This window comes from Pelodiscus sinensis, chromosome 29, assembly GCF_052426305.1.
Source record: "Pelodiscus sinensis isolate ZL-2025 chromosome 29, ASM5242630v1, whole genome shotgun sequence".
Classification (NCBI taxonomy): Eukaryota; Metazoa; Chordata; order Testudines; family Trionychidae; genus Pelodiscus; species Pelodiscus sinensis.
In genome coordinates this window covers 15,570,129-15,583,932 of record NC_143080.1, presented here as the reverse complement: position 1 = coordinate 15,583,932, position 13,804 = coordinate 15,570,129, and the positions used below count along the sequence as shown (strand labels likewise).

Below are 13,804 nucleotides of genomic sequence, written 5' to 3'. Positions count from 1 at the left end.
GCACTCGTTCACACACCGTCTTCCGGGGTTCCGTCTCTATGTGGTGGTGGATGAGGGTGGTTTGCCCCGGCTCGGCCGTCAGGACATCCCCGAAGGTCCGTAGCAACTCCTCCAGGTCCTTCCTCTGGGTCTCGGTTAGGTCGGTTCCTGTGGGGAAGCTCTGGGGCGGGGCCGCCCCATCTAGGTTCTCGGGTCCTAACTCCGGGTCGGGGGGCACTGGGTTAATCCAGAAGGCCTCACGCTGCTTCCAGGCTTTCAAGAGATTAATATGGTAAACGCGTGTGTCATTCTTCCTCCCTGACACCTTAACCTCATAATCGACGTCCCCTACTCGCCTCAGGACCTCGAAGGGCCCTTGCCACTTGGCCAACAACTTCGAGCCGGGGGTCGGCAACAGCACCAGGACCCGTTGACCCGGGTCGAACACCCGCAACTGAGCTCCTTGGTTATAGTACCGGGCTTGCTTGGCTTGGGCTTGCTCTAGGTTCTCTTTCGCGAACTCCCCTAGCCTGTGTAGCTTTTCCCGGAGGTTCAGGACATACTGCACTGACCCCTGTACTCGGGTCCCCTGTTCCTCCCAATTCTCACGAATAATGTCTAGTATCCCCCGCGGGTGTCTGCCGAACAATAGTTCAAACGGGGAAAACCCTGTAGAGGATTGGGGCACCTCCCGTATCGCGAACAAGAGTGCTGGCAACAACGCGTCCCAGTCCCGGGGTTCTTGCCCTACAAACTTCCTCAGCATCTCCTTTAGCGTTCTATTAAAACGTTCTACTAACCCATCTGTTTGTGGGTGGTAGATGGCCGTTTTCAGCCGCTCTATCCGCAACAGCTTACACAACTCGTTCATCAGTCTCGAGGTGAAGTTAGTCCCTTGGTCAGTCAGAATCTGCTCCGGCAGCCCCACTCTGGCGAAAATCTTCACGAGTTCCGCGGCAAGGGTGCTGGCGTGCACGTTTCTGAGCGGGACGGCCTCCGGATATCGTGTTGCATAGTCTAATAGCACCAAAATATACTGGTACCCGGTTTTGGATTTGTCTAACGGGCCGACTATATCCATGGCGACCCTCGCGAAGGGCACTCCCACCACGGGCAACGGCACCAGGGGGGCTTTGGGTACCCCCTTCGGCCTAACCTTTTGGCACTCGGGGCAGGAGCCGCAAAAGTCCTGTACTTCGCGGAAGATACCCGGCCAGTAGAACCGCCGAATGATACGCTGCACAGTCTTTTCTGCCCCCAGGTGCCCGGCCCAGGGGTTAGCGTGGGCTAGCTCCATGAGGCGTTGTCGGTACCTTTTTGGCACCAGCAACTGCTCGACCCCCGAATCGCCCCCCTGCCCCCTGTCCACCCGGTACAACCGATCGTGCCGTACCTCAAAGTATGGGCCGGTCGGCCTGTCGGCCTGGGGAGCGTCCTCGTCCTGCGGATCCCGGGCGGCACTCCATGCATGTCGGAGTGACGGATCTTCCCGCTGCTCCTGTATAAAGTCACCATCCACTAGCTCCAGTATTCGCGGTCCTTCTGCCTCGCCCTCTTGTAGGCCGGGGCGGGGGTCCCCGATCATACCCTCCTCTCTCTGGGGAGGCCCTCGTTCCCGCCATGCGTTCAGGGCCCGGCGGAACCCCCGCCAATCCCATCCTAGGAGCGCTGGGTACACTAGCTTAGGGGCGACCACCACGTAGCACCACTCTTGGTGGTCCCCATCCGATATCTGGGTCCACGCGGTGGCGTATTGGTGGGAATCGCTGTGTACGCACTGCACCCAGACTGGCGGGCCCCGTGGTCCTCCCTCCGGGAGTAGGTCGGCTCTCACAATCGTCTGGCTGCAGCCAGAGTCCACAAGGGCTACCACCGTCTTATCCCCTATCCCTACGGTCCTTAATATCTTACCTTGCCCGTCGCTGGCCTCGGGTTCAGCCCCCGCCAGGGCCTGGGCGTAGGAGCAGTCCATATAGGGGCAGTCCCGGATGAAGTGCCCCTCTTGGCCACAGCGGAAGCAGGTCCCGCGGGCCGGAGGTGGGGTGCCCGGCCTCTGACGCCGGGGGGGTTCGGGCCGGGGTTGCGGTGCCTCCCGTGGCCCCTCCTCGCCCAGCGCTGGCCTCGCTGCGGCGGTCCATCTCCGCTGTCCGTCCCTCTCTGGGCTCCTTCTCCTTTGGACTCCCCGTCCGATGTCGATACGCGGTGAGGAGGTGGCTTTCCGCCCGCGGTCGCGCCCGTCGGCCCGTTCGGCAGCCTCATAGTCTGTCATCAACTCCACAGCTTCCTGGAGGGTGGAGGGGTGGTGTCTGCGGACCCATCGCTGTCCGCCGGCGGGGAGGATGTTGACGAATTGTTCCAGGACGACTTGTTCCGCCACCTGGGGCCCCGTGTGTTGCTCAGGCTCCAGCCAGCGCCAGGCAGCCTCCCTTAGCTTCTGGGCCATGGCCCGGGGGCGAACCTCGGCGCTGTAGGGTTCACCCCGGAACTTCTGGCGGTGCGTCTCAGGCGTGATCCCCATTTGGTCGAGTATGGCCTCCTTCAATCGATAGTAATGCAGGGCCTCGCGGTCACTTAGACCCCTATATGCTAACTGAGCCGGGCCCGTTAGGTATGGGGCCAGTAGTGTAGCCCAGTGGGACTCTGGCCACCGGGCTACCGTCGCCACCCTCTCAAAGGTGGCGAGGTATGCCTCAGGATCGTCAGCCGGCCCCATCTTAGTTAGCCGTATGGGCAGGTGTGCCACCTCCCCCTCTCCTGCTGGCCCCTCCTCCTCAGGGCATGCTGGACTCAGGGGGGTCACCATTGTCGGTGGATATCGTCTCATCCACTCTTCCTGTTGCGCCTTCATTTGCTCGGCTACCTCCCGGATCAATTGTTTTTGCTGCTCTTGTTGCTGGGTGGTGAGCTGCTGGATTAAGGCTGCCTGCTGCTGTTGGTTTTGCCTTTGGGTCTCCTTAACCCACTCCATGAATTGTGTCGGATCCATGGCGGGTCCCGGTGCGGTTCTCACTCCCCTTTTTCCGAAAAACACCACAAAACACCCCCCTCTGTTAGTGCTCCCTAAGCCTTCTCACACCCCCTTTCCTTTCCCGGGGGGGGGTTGGGTTCGTGAGTGGGGTGTTTTTTTTTTTTTTTTTTTTTTCCAACGCCCCTTACATCCGGGGTAGGACCCCCACTACACCCACATTCTCCACCACGTGTGACGCCCCCACACCGCCCCGCGGCGTTTGCCCAGAGGGCTCGCTATGGTCCTTGAGTCTCGAGCTCCCTTGGCTAGTCTTATTCGCATTTTCGTCTTCGGTTTCCCCCCCGCAACAAGGCAGGAGGGGAAGGGGGGCCCGGGCCCGCCCACTCTCACGGGCCCCAGCCCAGGGCCCTAAGGGTTCTGGTCCAAGTGACCCGAACCTGGCTGACGGGGTACGACCCCTTAACTCGTCAGCCCACCAGTCATCCCTGACTCTGCCCTGGGCTGCTTCCTTCCCCTTCTGCTCCCGAGCTCACCAATTCGCTGCGGTCCGGGGTATCCGTAAGCCTGGGGGTGGTCCGCTGCCTCGGCGTTGCTCCTCTGGCCGGTGGGGGGCTGTGCGGTGGGGTGCTGTGCTGCGCTGCTCTGCGCCGCTCTGCACGGCGCTGTCCTCCGCCCGCGGTCTGCTGCCCCCCTTCCCTTGGGGCCGCGGTCCCATTTTAAAGTTGGCGCCGGGGGCGCGGCCCCGGCGTCCTGCGCCGTCCCCGCCCCTCACGCCGGGGCGTCTGCCCGTTGCCGGGGCAACGGGGCCTGGGCTCCGGCGCGCCCGGATGACGTCCTCCGGCGCGTCGGAGGCCAACGCGTTCCTCGCCGCCGCCAAACACCGCGGGCAGCGGCGGGGGGCGCTCTGCCTCCCGCTGTACAGGGCGGCTGAGACGGGGCTCTCCGCCATGGGCGGGGCCGCCCCGTCACAGTGACCATTCTTGATGTCTGACGAGGTCATTAATCCCTTGTTGCAGAGACTGTCCAGTTTGGCCAATGTCCATGGCCGAGGGGCACTGCTGGTACTTGATGGCTGAGATCACGCTGGTGGATGTGCAGTTGTACGAGCCCCTGACGTGGTGGCCGATGTGGCTAGGTCCCGTGACGTGTCACTGGTGTAGATGTGTAGGCAGAGTTGGCAAGATACAAGTTACAGACTAACACGGCCACCCATCTGAGACATTCGTCTCCTACAGGTACAGTCTCTTCCCCAGCAAATGGTGTCCTCTTTCAGAGACTTTTCTAGAGGTTCTGCCGTCTTCGTCAATGCTCAAGTCTACACTGGCCCCCTGGATGTCCCTTGTTCTCAGCACTAATCCAGTTAGCCCTGAGACCTCCCCTTGCCTTTGTGACAGGCCTCACTGTACCAGCTTGGAAACCTGACTTTGCACATTGAACAGATCCCTTCCACTATCCCCCCAAACCTCACCCCACAGCCACCACAATCAGCTGCTCCTTGTGTTTGGCAGAGCCACCATGACCCCCCTGTGAAATGCTGAGCAGATGGTTGGCCAGAAGCAGCCTGGGGGAGTCTGCGTCCCGGGTACCAGTCGCTCCAGGGACAAGCAGTGACACTGGGACCCACAACCGGCTGAACAATCACCCCAAAGGGGAATGCAAAACGGCAATTCACTAAATAATCATGTGGAGGGAAAAGCCCCAGTGGATCCTGCTCCTGGTTAGTGCCACTAGTTCCAGAGCCTCCAGGCGTGGCTGAAACTGCCACCTGACTCCTCCTTGGCACTTTTCATGCACAGATCTCACGGGCAGCCTGCATCATGATTCCCATTTCACGGATGGGGAAACAAGCCCAGAGAGGCAAAGCGACTTGCCCAAGGTCACCCAGCAGCTCAGTGACAGAACCTGACTCCCCCGCCTCCAGCCTGCTGTTCTAGTAGCACCTGCAGCTTTGTTCTACATGCGACAGACGCAGACAGCTGGCTGAGATACAGACACCGTGACAGGCCGCGCCCTGGTAGGTACAGAGCCACGCATCCATTGCTAGCTCCATGGAACAGGGACCGGTACCAGGGTCGCGCAGGGCTGGGTCAGACGCAGCCCGTGGGCCGAACCCGGCCTGCCTAACTCTTGGACAGGGCTGGGAACTGCACCTGGCTGCCCGTGCCCGCAATTTCCCGGCAGCAGCTCGGGCGGCCAGAGCCGATTGGAGCAGGGGCCAGTCGTGGCCTCTGGACCGGGCCCCACCGCAGGGGGCGGGTGGGTTTTCTGCAGAATGACACCCCCGAGGGGGGAGGCGTAGCCCCGTGGTTTGCGCACTGGCCAGCCCAGCCCAGGGTTGTGGGTTCAGCCCTTGGGGGGCCACTTAGGGAGCTGGGGCAAATCTGCCAGGGACGCTGCTTGGTGCTGCCGAGGCGGGGCCCGGACTCGCTGACCTCGCCAGGCCTCTGTGAAATGGGTACATCTCCGCGGGAGCCCTGGGCCCCGCCCTGGGAGGCGGCACGTGACCACATCCCAACGTTCGACGCGTCCCCGCCCCGCCCCGGATTCTCCATCCGTGCACGGGGGGGGGCGCTGTGACCCCGGGGGCCGCGCACGCGCGTTGCGTCCGCCTCTCAGTCCCCGCCCCGCGGCCGACCTGGATCACGTGATCGGGCGGGCGCGCTCCCGCGCTTCCGGGTTCCCAGCCGGAGCCTTGGGGCCGCGGAGCAGGTGAGTGCGCGCGCGCTCCCCCCCCCCCCCGCGAGCCCCTCGGACCCGCCCCCGAGTCCTGCCCCCCCCCCCCCCCCGGCGCGGCACAAGAGCCCCCGGCAGGTTCGCCTGGAGCCGGTGGGGGGGGGCCCGGGTTGTGTGTGACCAGAGACAGCCCCCCCGCCCGCTGCCCCCCCCGCCTGGTGCGCCCCCCCCGCTGCCCCCCCGCCCGGTGCCCCCCCGCCTGGTGCCCCCCCCCCCCGCTGCCCCCCGCCTGGTGCCCCCCCGCCCGGTGCCCCCCCCCCGCCTGGTGCCCCGCTGCTCCCCCCGCCCGGTGCCCCCCGCTGAGCTCGCCCGGTGCCCCGCTGCCCCCCCGCCCGGTGCCCCCCCCCGCCTGGTGCCCCCCCGCCCGCTGCCCCGCTGCTCCCCCCGCTGCCCCCCCCGCCTGGTACCCCCCCGCCCGCTGCCCCCCCCCGCCCGCTGCCCCCCGCCCGCTGCCCCCCCCGCCTGGTGCCCCCCCGCCCGCTGCCCCCCCCTGGTGCCCCCCCGCCCGCTGCCCCCCCGCCTGGTGCCCCCCCGCCCGCTGCCCCCCCCCGCTGCCCCCCGCCTGGTGTCTCCCCGAACTCTCCCCGTGCCCCCCGGCGGTCGCAGAGCCCCGGCTGGCTCCGTGGGATGCGCCGGGTGCCGGGGGCCCCGGGAAGTGCCGGTCACCGCGGCCTCGGGGCTGCTCGCTGGGTCTGTGACCCGGGGAGAACCTGCCGCAGCAGGACGCTCCCTGTGCCCTGAGGAACAGACTGAACCGGCCCTGGGCAGCGCCGCCACGTCGCTGTCACCTGCACTGACAGAGCCTCGCCTGGCGCCCGGGCGCTGTCGTGGTGTAGCTGCCACGTCGGAAGACTTCAAAGTAGGAATAAGAGATTCTCCAGAATAGGGCTTTATTCCGGAGGATCGGGCCAGTCTAGACGCTTTTTTCCAGCTTTTCCCCAAGCCGGAAAAAAGCGGCGGACATCTTCATTTAAATCCCCCGTGGATTTCCCTATTCCGAAGTTTAAAATTAGCATGCCCCTTTCGAAAAAGGGGCCAGTGTAGACGTAGCCACAGGGTTAGACCCTTCTAGAACTTAGGCTAATTCCACACTTAAACCATTAAAGCCCTGCTAGGGCATTTTCTTCACTCAGTGCAGTCAACCTGTGGAACTCCTTGCCAGAGGATGCGGTGAAGGTTAGAACTTTAACAGGGTTCAAAAAAGAGCTAGATAGATTCATGGAGGTGAGGTCCATCAGTGGCTGTTAGCCAGGATGGGTAGGAATGGTGTCCCTAGCCTCTGTTTCTCTGAAGATGGGTGACGGAAAGGATCATGTGAGCACTACCTGTTGTGATCCCTCCCTCTGGGGCATCAGGTATTGGACACTGTCGGCAGCCAGGACACTGGGCTAGATGGACCTTTGGTCTGACCCAGTGTGACGGGGCAGGCGCCGCGTCCACACTCCCCCGCACTGAGTCGGGAACTGGGGGGGGGGGCGAGGCAGGCACCGTGCCCGCAACCCCCCGCACGGAGCCAGGTTCGGGGACAGAGACCGGCCCGCCGGGGAGGCGGGTGATCGGGGGAGGTCCGGCTGCAAGGGATCCGGGAGGCAGGGCAGACGGAGAGAGGGCGAGCGGCCGCGAGGACGCTCCGGCGCGGCCGGATGACATCAGAGGAAGTGGCGAGCGGGACGCCCAGGGGGGCGGGACCGCAGGCGCCGGGGGAAGACCTGCCCTACTGCTCAGGCAGGGAATTCAAAAGGGCAAGAGCCCCAGCCAGGAGGACGCCAGGGGCGGTGAGGCGGACAGACCCCCACAAGGGGAGGAGAGCACAGGAGGACCCAGACCCGCGGACCCTCAGCGGAGGCAGAGACCGGGGGTAAGCCTATTCCCCAGCTGGGGAATTCCCCAGGGCTAAGCCGAGAAGAAGAGACCCAGGGCGGGGCCGCGGTCCCCACGAGTGGAGGGTTTGGGGGAACTCGTCCCCCTCCACTATCCAGGGACTCACGTCCCTGTCTCAGGGCCCTGGGTCGGGGCTCGGAGTGTGGGAGAGGCCCATCGGAGCACGGGCCGGCAGCGCGTACAGTTAAGACCGCGGGCAGGCGGTCAGTCACAAGACAGGGAGGGCGCCCGAACTTGGGGTGACCTCCGGAGACTTGGTAACACCCAGTCTGGCTGTTCTCATGGTTTTTAGAGTGAAAGTGTGCCCATGGCACAAGCACTGGGAGAGAGCTTTCCTGACACTCTGGAAACCACCTACACAAGGCGCACTGCCCTCAGAGCTGGGAGCCCACTTACACTGGCACTTTACAGCACTGCGATTTGCTGCACTCTAGCAGGGGGTGTTTTTTTACACCTCTGACCCAAAAAGTTGCAGTGCAGTAAAAGTGGCAGTGTAGACACGGCCTTAGACTGCGTCAAACCCCCCGCCCCTCGCTGAGAGGAGGGATTTGTTGTGTCTAAAAGCTTCTGGGAAGCCTTTACGTTTTTTAGCAACCTTTACAAATCCGAGGATGTGCAGTCTTTTGTAATGGTCTCGCCAGTGCTGTGCACGGATATAACATCACCGGCCTGCGCATGCTCAGTAATCCTTTGTTTGCACACTCTAGGCCCTTTCTTGGCACAGCATCTCATTTGGACCTCGTGTTCTCGATTAAATACAGTGATGTGTACCCTGCATTGGGCCATATTAAACACGTTTGCTTGCATCTGGATTTAAGCAAAGCATCAAGCCATACGCATCTGCCAGAGTGATCCACAGATACAAAGCGGCTACCTGCACATTTGCAGGGTTCTGGATTCAAAATTTGAATCCGTATCTGCCTCCCTATCTTCCGAAATGCGCCGCGTCCACGGATACAATGCAGATCCCTGCGGATTTGTGGGGCTCGCATGATGCAAATTGCTCTGTCACTTGTCTGTCGTTCCTTCACCACCTGACCCATCGTTTTGTTTCATCATCAAGGTATTTTGTATTTTCTTCCAGTTGCTAGATACCAGGTGTTGAAATCACATAACCACCTGGAAGGCTCTGCAGCATCTCCCACTGGCAGAAGGGGAATGCAGTGTTTTCTTTCACAAGCGGCATGTTATTAAGAACTGGAGTTCTCAAAGTCCAAAGCTTGTGCTAGCCATGAACTCTCTCCTCGGGGTAGTGCCATGAGATGAGGGATAGGGTCAGCTTGTTTTGGTGTTGACTAGGGATGTGAAAGAGTAGTCCAGTCAACTAGTCGCATCCTGCCCCCCTTGCTGCATCTATATCAGAGGTAGTAAGGGGGGGGGGCAATTCCCCCCCCGCACCATTTCTGTGGTGCTGGGGGAGAGGGGGCAGAGAGGAGAGGCAGCGGTGCTGCGGGGAACCCAGCACAAGCGGGGATGGAAGCAGTCCCTGCTCATAGACTCAGACTTTAAGGTCAGAGGGGACCATTATGATCATCTAGTCTGACCCCCTGCACAGTGCAGGCCACAAAATCTCACCCACCCCTCTTAGAATAATCCTCTCACCTATATCTCAGATATTGAAGCCTTCAAATACTTTGAAGACCCCAAGATGCAGAGAATCCTCCAGCTGTGATCTGCGCCCCACGCTACAGAGGAAGGCGAAAAACCTCCAGGGCCTCTGCCAATCTACCCTGGAGGAAAATTCCTTCCCGGCCCCAAATATGGCGATCAGCTAAACCCTGATCATGTGGGCAAAACTCACCAGCCAGACACCCAGAAATTCTCTATAGTAACTCCTATCATCCCTCCAGTGACCTATTTCCCACCGATAATGAATGGTCAATTAGTTACCAAGATCACGTTATCTCATCAACCCATCCCCTTCATAAACCCATCTGCACCTTTGCCTTTGAAATGTAGCAAGAACAGTGGGTGGTTCTGATTGCATTTCAAAGGCAGAGGCACAGTGGGGATCGTGAGCGCCCCTCCCCCTCTCCCTTATCGACTAATCGAGTAACTACTCAATTAGTTGGTGAATTAAAATGTGACTATCCCTAGTGTTGACTTCTCTGCTAGTTGCTGATTCCCCTTCCCTCCCCCTGCTCTCCCCGCAGCCCCCAAGCCCTGGTAACTCCTCTCCTGGAGCAGGAGCAGGGCTTTGAAATGATGTTTGCTGGAAGACCAAAGCAGACTGAAGAGAGTCAAGAGGCAGGGTCTTTTTGGCTCAGGAAAGAGAAGACTGAGGGGGTATGAGAGGGGGCTATGAAATCATGACTGGTGTGGAGAAAGTGAATAAGGAAAAGTGATTTGCTTGTTCCTGTAACACAAGAACTAGGGGTCACCCAATGAAATGAACAGGCAGCAGGTTTAAACCAAACCAAAGGAAGTTTTCCTTCACTCGGCGCACAGTCAACCTGTGGAACTCCTCGCCAGAGGATGAGAAGGCTAGGACTTCAACAGGGTTCAAGAAAGAGCGAGATACATTCATGGAGGCTGGGTCCATCAGTGGCTATTAGCCAGGAATAGTGTCCCTAGCCTGTTTGTCTGGTAATGGGTGACGGGAGGGATCACGTGAGGATTCGCTGTTGTGTTCCCTCCCTCTGGGGCATTGGCCGCTGTGGGCAGACAGGACGCTGGACTGGATGGAACTTTGGTCTGGCCCAGCCTGGCCGTTCTGATGTTCTTAGGGTAGTATTGCGGGTCGTCCATCGCCAGCTGCAGCCCTCCGGCTGGTTTGAAAGCTGAGGCTACAAGGAGTGCTGAGCAGGTCAGGCAGGGTCGCAGGAGAGGGGGAAGGGGGCAGGTGGTGGGAAGTTTTCCCTGCGGCACCTCTGGGCAAAGCTGCCGAGTGGGGTTTTGGGTGGAGGCTGTTCCCGGCCGTGCCGAGCTGGCTAGCGGATGTCAGCGGGCCATGCAGCGCCCTGCAGTCCCGAGAGGGTGGAGCAGGGGAGGAGTCAGGTTCTCCCTCACAGAGGCTTCCTGCCTGACTTGGCAGCTGCGTTCCGTTGACTCTGCCCTCTCCTGGCAGCGCCCCCTTCCAGGAGCAGGACTGTGGCACGGCCCTGGTGAGGGACTTTCCCTTTGCTCTTTGCCATTGGTGCATTCAGCAGAGTGTGACCTGCCACCTTCCCAGGCATTTCCCGCTCCCGGGATTGCTCTGAAAGCCACCCGGCCTCTGCTCTGCTTTCTGCCTCCCCCATCGTGCCGTGTCGGGTGCAGGGTGCGTGCTCCCCAAGGAGTGCGGAGCCGGTGGTTCTCCGGGGCGCCCTGCAGGGCTCCGTTCTGGCTCCGAAATGCTCCCGCTCGCCGGAGGCCGTCTTGGGGTGGGCACCGAGGTGCACTCGCCGCATGCTCTTCCTGCCAAGAGCTTGGACTCTAGCGAAGTCAGCGAGCCCCCTGCTCTGCCGGGGAAGTGCTGCACAGTGCTCCTGAATGTGAGGGCCCTTTAGGTGGGCTGGGCCCGTACTGGAGCCTCGACCACCTTGGGGTCCTGGTCTCCAGCCCTGCAGAGACACCCTGAGGCTGGCTCTCCAGGGAAGGGGGGTCGTGGGGGAATCCCAAGAGGGCTGGTCTGGAAGCCCCCAGCGAGCGGAGGCGAGTGTCCGTGCTTGGGGAAGAGACTGTGCTCTTCACTCTCGGGCATCCCCACTTCCCTTCCCCCGGCGGGCAGAGACCCGGATTCAGTCGCTGCCCTTGCTCCTGTTGTCCTGGCCGGCTGGACGGAGGAGATCAGCCCTTGGAATGCAGGAGCGCTCGCCTCACCGGCCGGGCAGGTCACAAGGGTGCATTGCAAGGGGGTTGGTACCTGGAAGTGACGGGAGCAGGGTGCAGCCCCGCTGCAGGTCGGACGAGTTCTGCAGTTTCACCGTGGCTGGGTGCACGCTAGGGCTGTGCCTGCCTATGGAGGGGGGTGATTCCCAGCTCACGCAGACATGCTTGCGCTAGTGCACTAAAACCAGCAGGGTGGCAGCGTGTGGCATGGGCGAGCCGGCGTGGGCCTCCTGGGCACCATGTGCTAGTCCGGCCACGCGAGCACAAGGACGTCTGGGGTTTCACTCGGGGCTGGTGACTGTGTGGCTTGGAGAGGGCGAAGCCGGCTCGGGGAAGGCGTTGCTCATGCAGCGAGAGGGGGCCAGGTCAGAGGTGCGCTTTGTCCATCTCTCAGGGAGTTGTAGAGCCTGTAGCGCCGACAGGTGGAATCGGACCTGGGATCTGTGGGGCTTAGTGCAGGAGCCAGCTGGCTCCCAGCTGCAGAGCAAGCCCATAATTCACTCCAGGTGGCCTCAGTGCCACTGGATGGGACAGGGCACCACCCCGGGCTCTGTGAGATCGTGGTCTCTGCCTCGTGCACAGGCCCAGATTCTGCACACGGGCAAACCTGTGTGTGCTCCACAGAACGTCTCTGCGGGACTCTCCGAGGCGCCGCACCAACCGCAGAGGCCAGAGCCTGGGCAGGCACCCGACAGATCGATACGTGGCCTGCACAGCCGCTCAGGCCGACGTGCTCCACGCACACTCGGCACCCTTGTCACTTTGTCCTGCCAGCGTGTCGACGGCGCGCGTGGCCTGCGTCACCTTCACGGCAAAGCCAGGCAGTGGCACCAAGTGCCTCCTCGTGCCATGTGCACTGCAACACACGCTCCGAGGGCGAGGCCACTGAGTGTCCACAGACAATGCCATAACGTTTCTGGGGTGCTGGAGTGCAGGGAAGGCCGTGGAGGGAAGCCCCACCCTGGCAGCGTTGGGCTGCTCGGTGTGTGAGGTCTCCAGCCCTGCCTCACTCTGCAGATGGAGGGAGACTCGTAACTCGGGACTTTCCCCACTTTATCTGCCTTCTCACCAAGTCCTTTGATTGGCTCCACAGCGTCACCGCGAGACCCCGGGTGCCGAGTTCGTGGCTCCCAGGTCAGAAGGCGTCCGGATCGTCGCGAGCGTGAGCCTGCGGAGCTCCCCTGGGCCTCCGGCGGGAGGCGTGTCTGTCGGAGCAGACGCCCTTTGAGGAATGTCGTTCTGCGGGCCCAGGGCTAGAGGCGCCTTTGTGCCTTCCGCCTCAGCGACGCGCATGCTGCCGGCTTCCCTGTGGGCGCAGAGGGACGGGCAGGCGGAGCCCTTGTGCAAGTAGCTGGCCCCGCGGTCGGAGGGGCCTGAGGCGTTTTGTGCTGACAGCGCCGGTTTCGTTAGCAGCCGGAAGTGAGTCTTGGGCTTCCTGGCCTGTGGTGGCCAAACTGACCTCAGCTCTGACGCAAGCCGTGGCCACTGGGCTCATGCAGTCGCTGGCTGTGGAGCTGCCTCTGGGAGGCTTCCCCGGGCCAAAGCTGCCCCCTTCCGCTCTTGGTGGGACAGCCTGTAAGTGGAAGGACTGTCCTGCAGCCCTCGGTGGTGTACAGGAGACGCCCTTCGCAGTTCCTCTTAGCCACGGCTGGGCAGGAGCCGGGAGTCACGGCTTTGCTGTGTGTGGACGAAGGACTGGTCCCCGCAGCTGGAGCAGGCCGGCCTCCTCACGCAGGCTGTACACAGGAGAGCTGGGACGAGCTCAGGGCTGCACTTGCGGCAGACCCGTGGCTCTGGTACGTTAGCCACGGTGCCAAATTGACATGCTCGGTCTGCGCTCGCTGGGCGCACAGCTCTAACCATTAGCCAGCCCTTCCTCTCCCACCACTCAGCTGGTCCATAGCGAGCCTCTGGCCTTCCCCGTACAGCGCTCTGCGGGGCTTGGAGGGAACGGAGGTCGTGCTGGTCGAGCTCTGCCTGGTGACGGCACTGACAGCGGCTCATTCCTTGTCCTGGGGTGGAGGAGGGGGCAGGAAAGCGCCGTTGGTCTGGCTGCTGGGTAAGCACCTTATTTTCTCGGGGTGGGGGATAACGTCCGCGGGGCTCGTGCCTGGAAAATGACTGGCTCTGTTTCCAGGCCCTGAGTCACTGGGTGACTGTTTTCCGTGTGAGCAGTCACCTTCCATCGCGGTGGTTTAAACCGGGGACGCCTGAGTCCCCCGGATCCTGGCTCCAGGGCGGGATTGCTGGGAAGAGCTTGAGACTCGTTTGTGCGGTTTGGATGCTCTGGGGCCCGAGATGCGAGTGTTTTAGAGCCTGGGCTCTGTTAGCTGTACGTTTGAGGCGCCGCTGTCTCTCAGTAGCGGCTTCGTCTCCTGAGGTAAGAGGGCTCCCTGGTTTGATCTGAATTCTGCTTTCCGTCGGTGCTGCCTG

General features: G+C 61.9%; 1 protein-coding gene across 7 annotated transcripts in view; it reads left to right on the top strand.

Annotated features, from left to right (window-relative positions):
* The first annotated feature begins 5,500 nt into the window (after positions 1-5,500).
* Positions 5,501-13,804, top strand: part of PLEKHM1 (pleckstrin homology and RUN domain containing M1) — a 37,918-nt gene continuing 29,614 nt past the window's right edge. For 2 of the 7 annotated variants that reach the window (XM_075911675.2, XM_075911670.2), the window contains exon 1: positions 5,502-5,656. The gene's annotated coding sequence lies outside the window, so the exon portion shown is untranslated. Of the gene's footprint in view, positions 5,657-6,258; positions 7,539-12,464; positions 12,791-12,824; positions 13,431-13,460; positions 13,752-13,804 lie in introns of those variants that run through there. The other 5 variants (XM_075911671.2, XM_089773982.1, XM_075911672.2 and 2 more) reach the window with 5 other exon arrangements.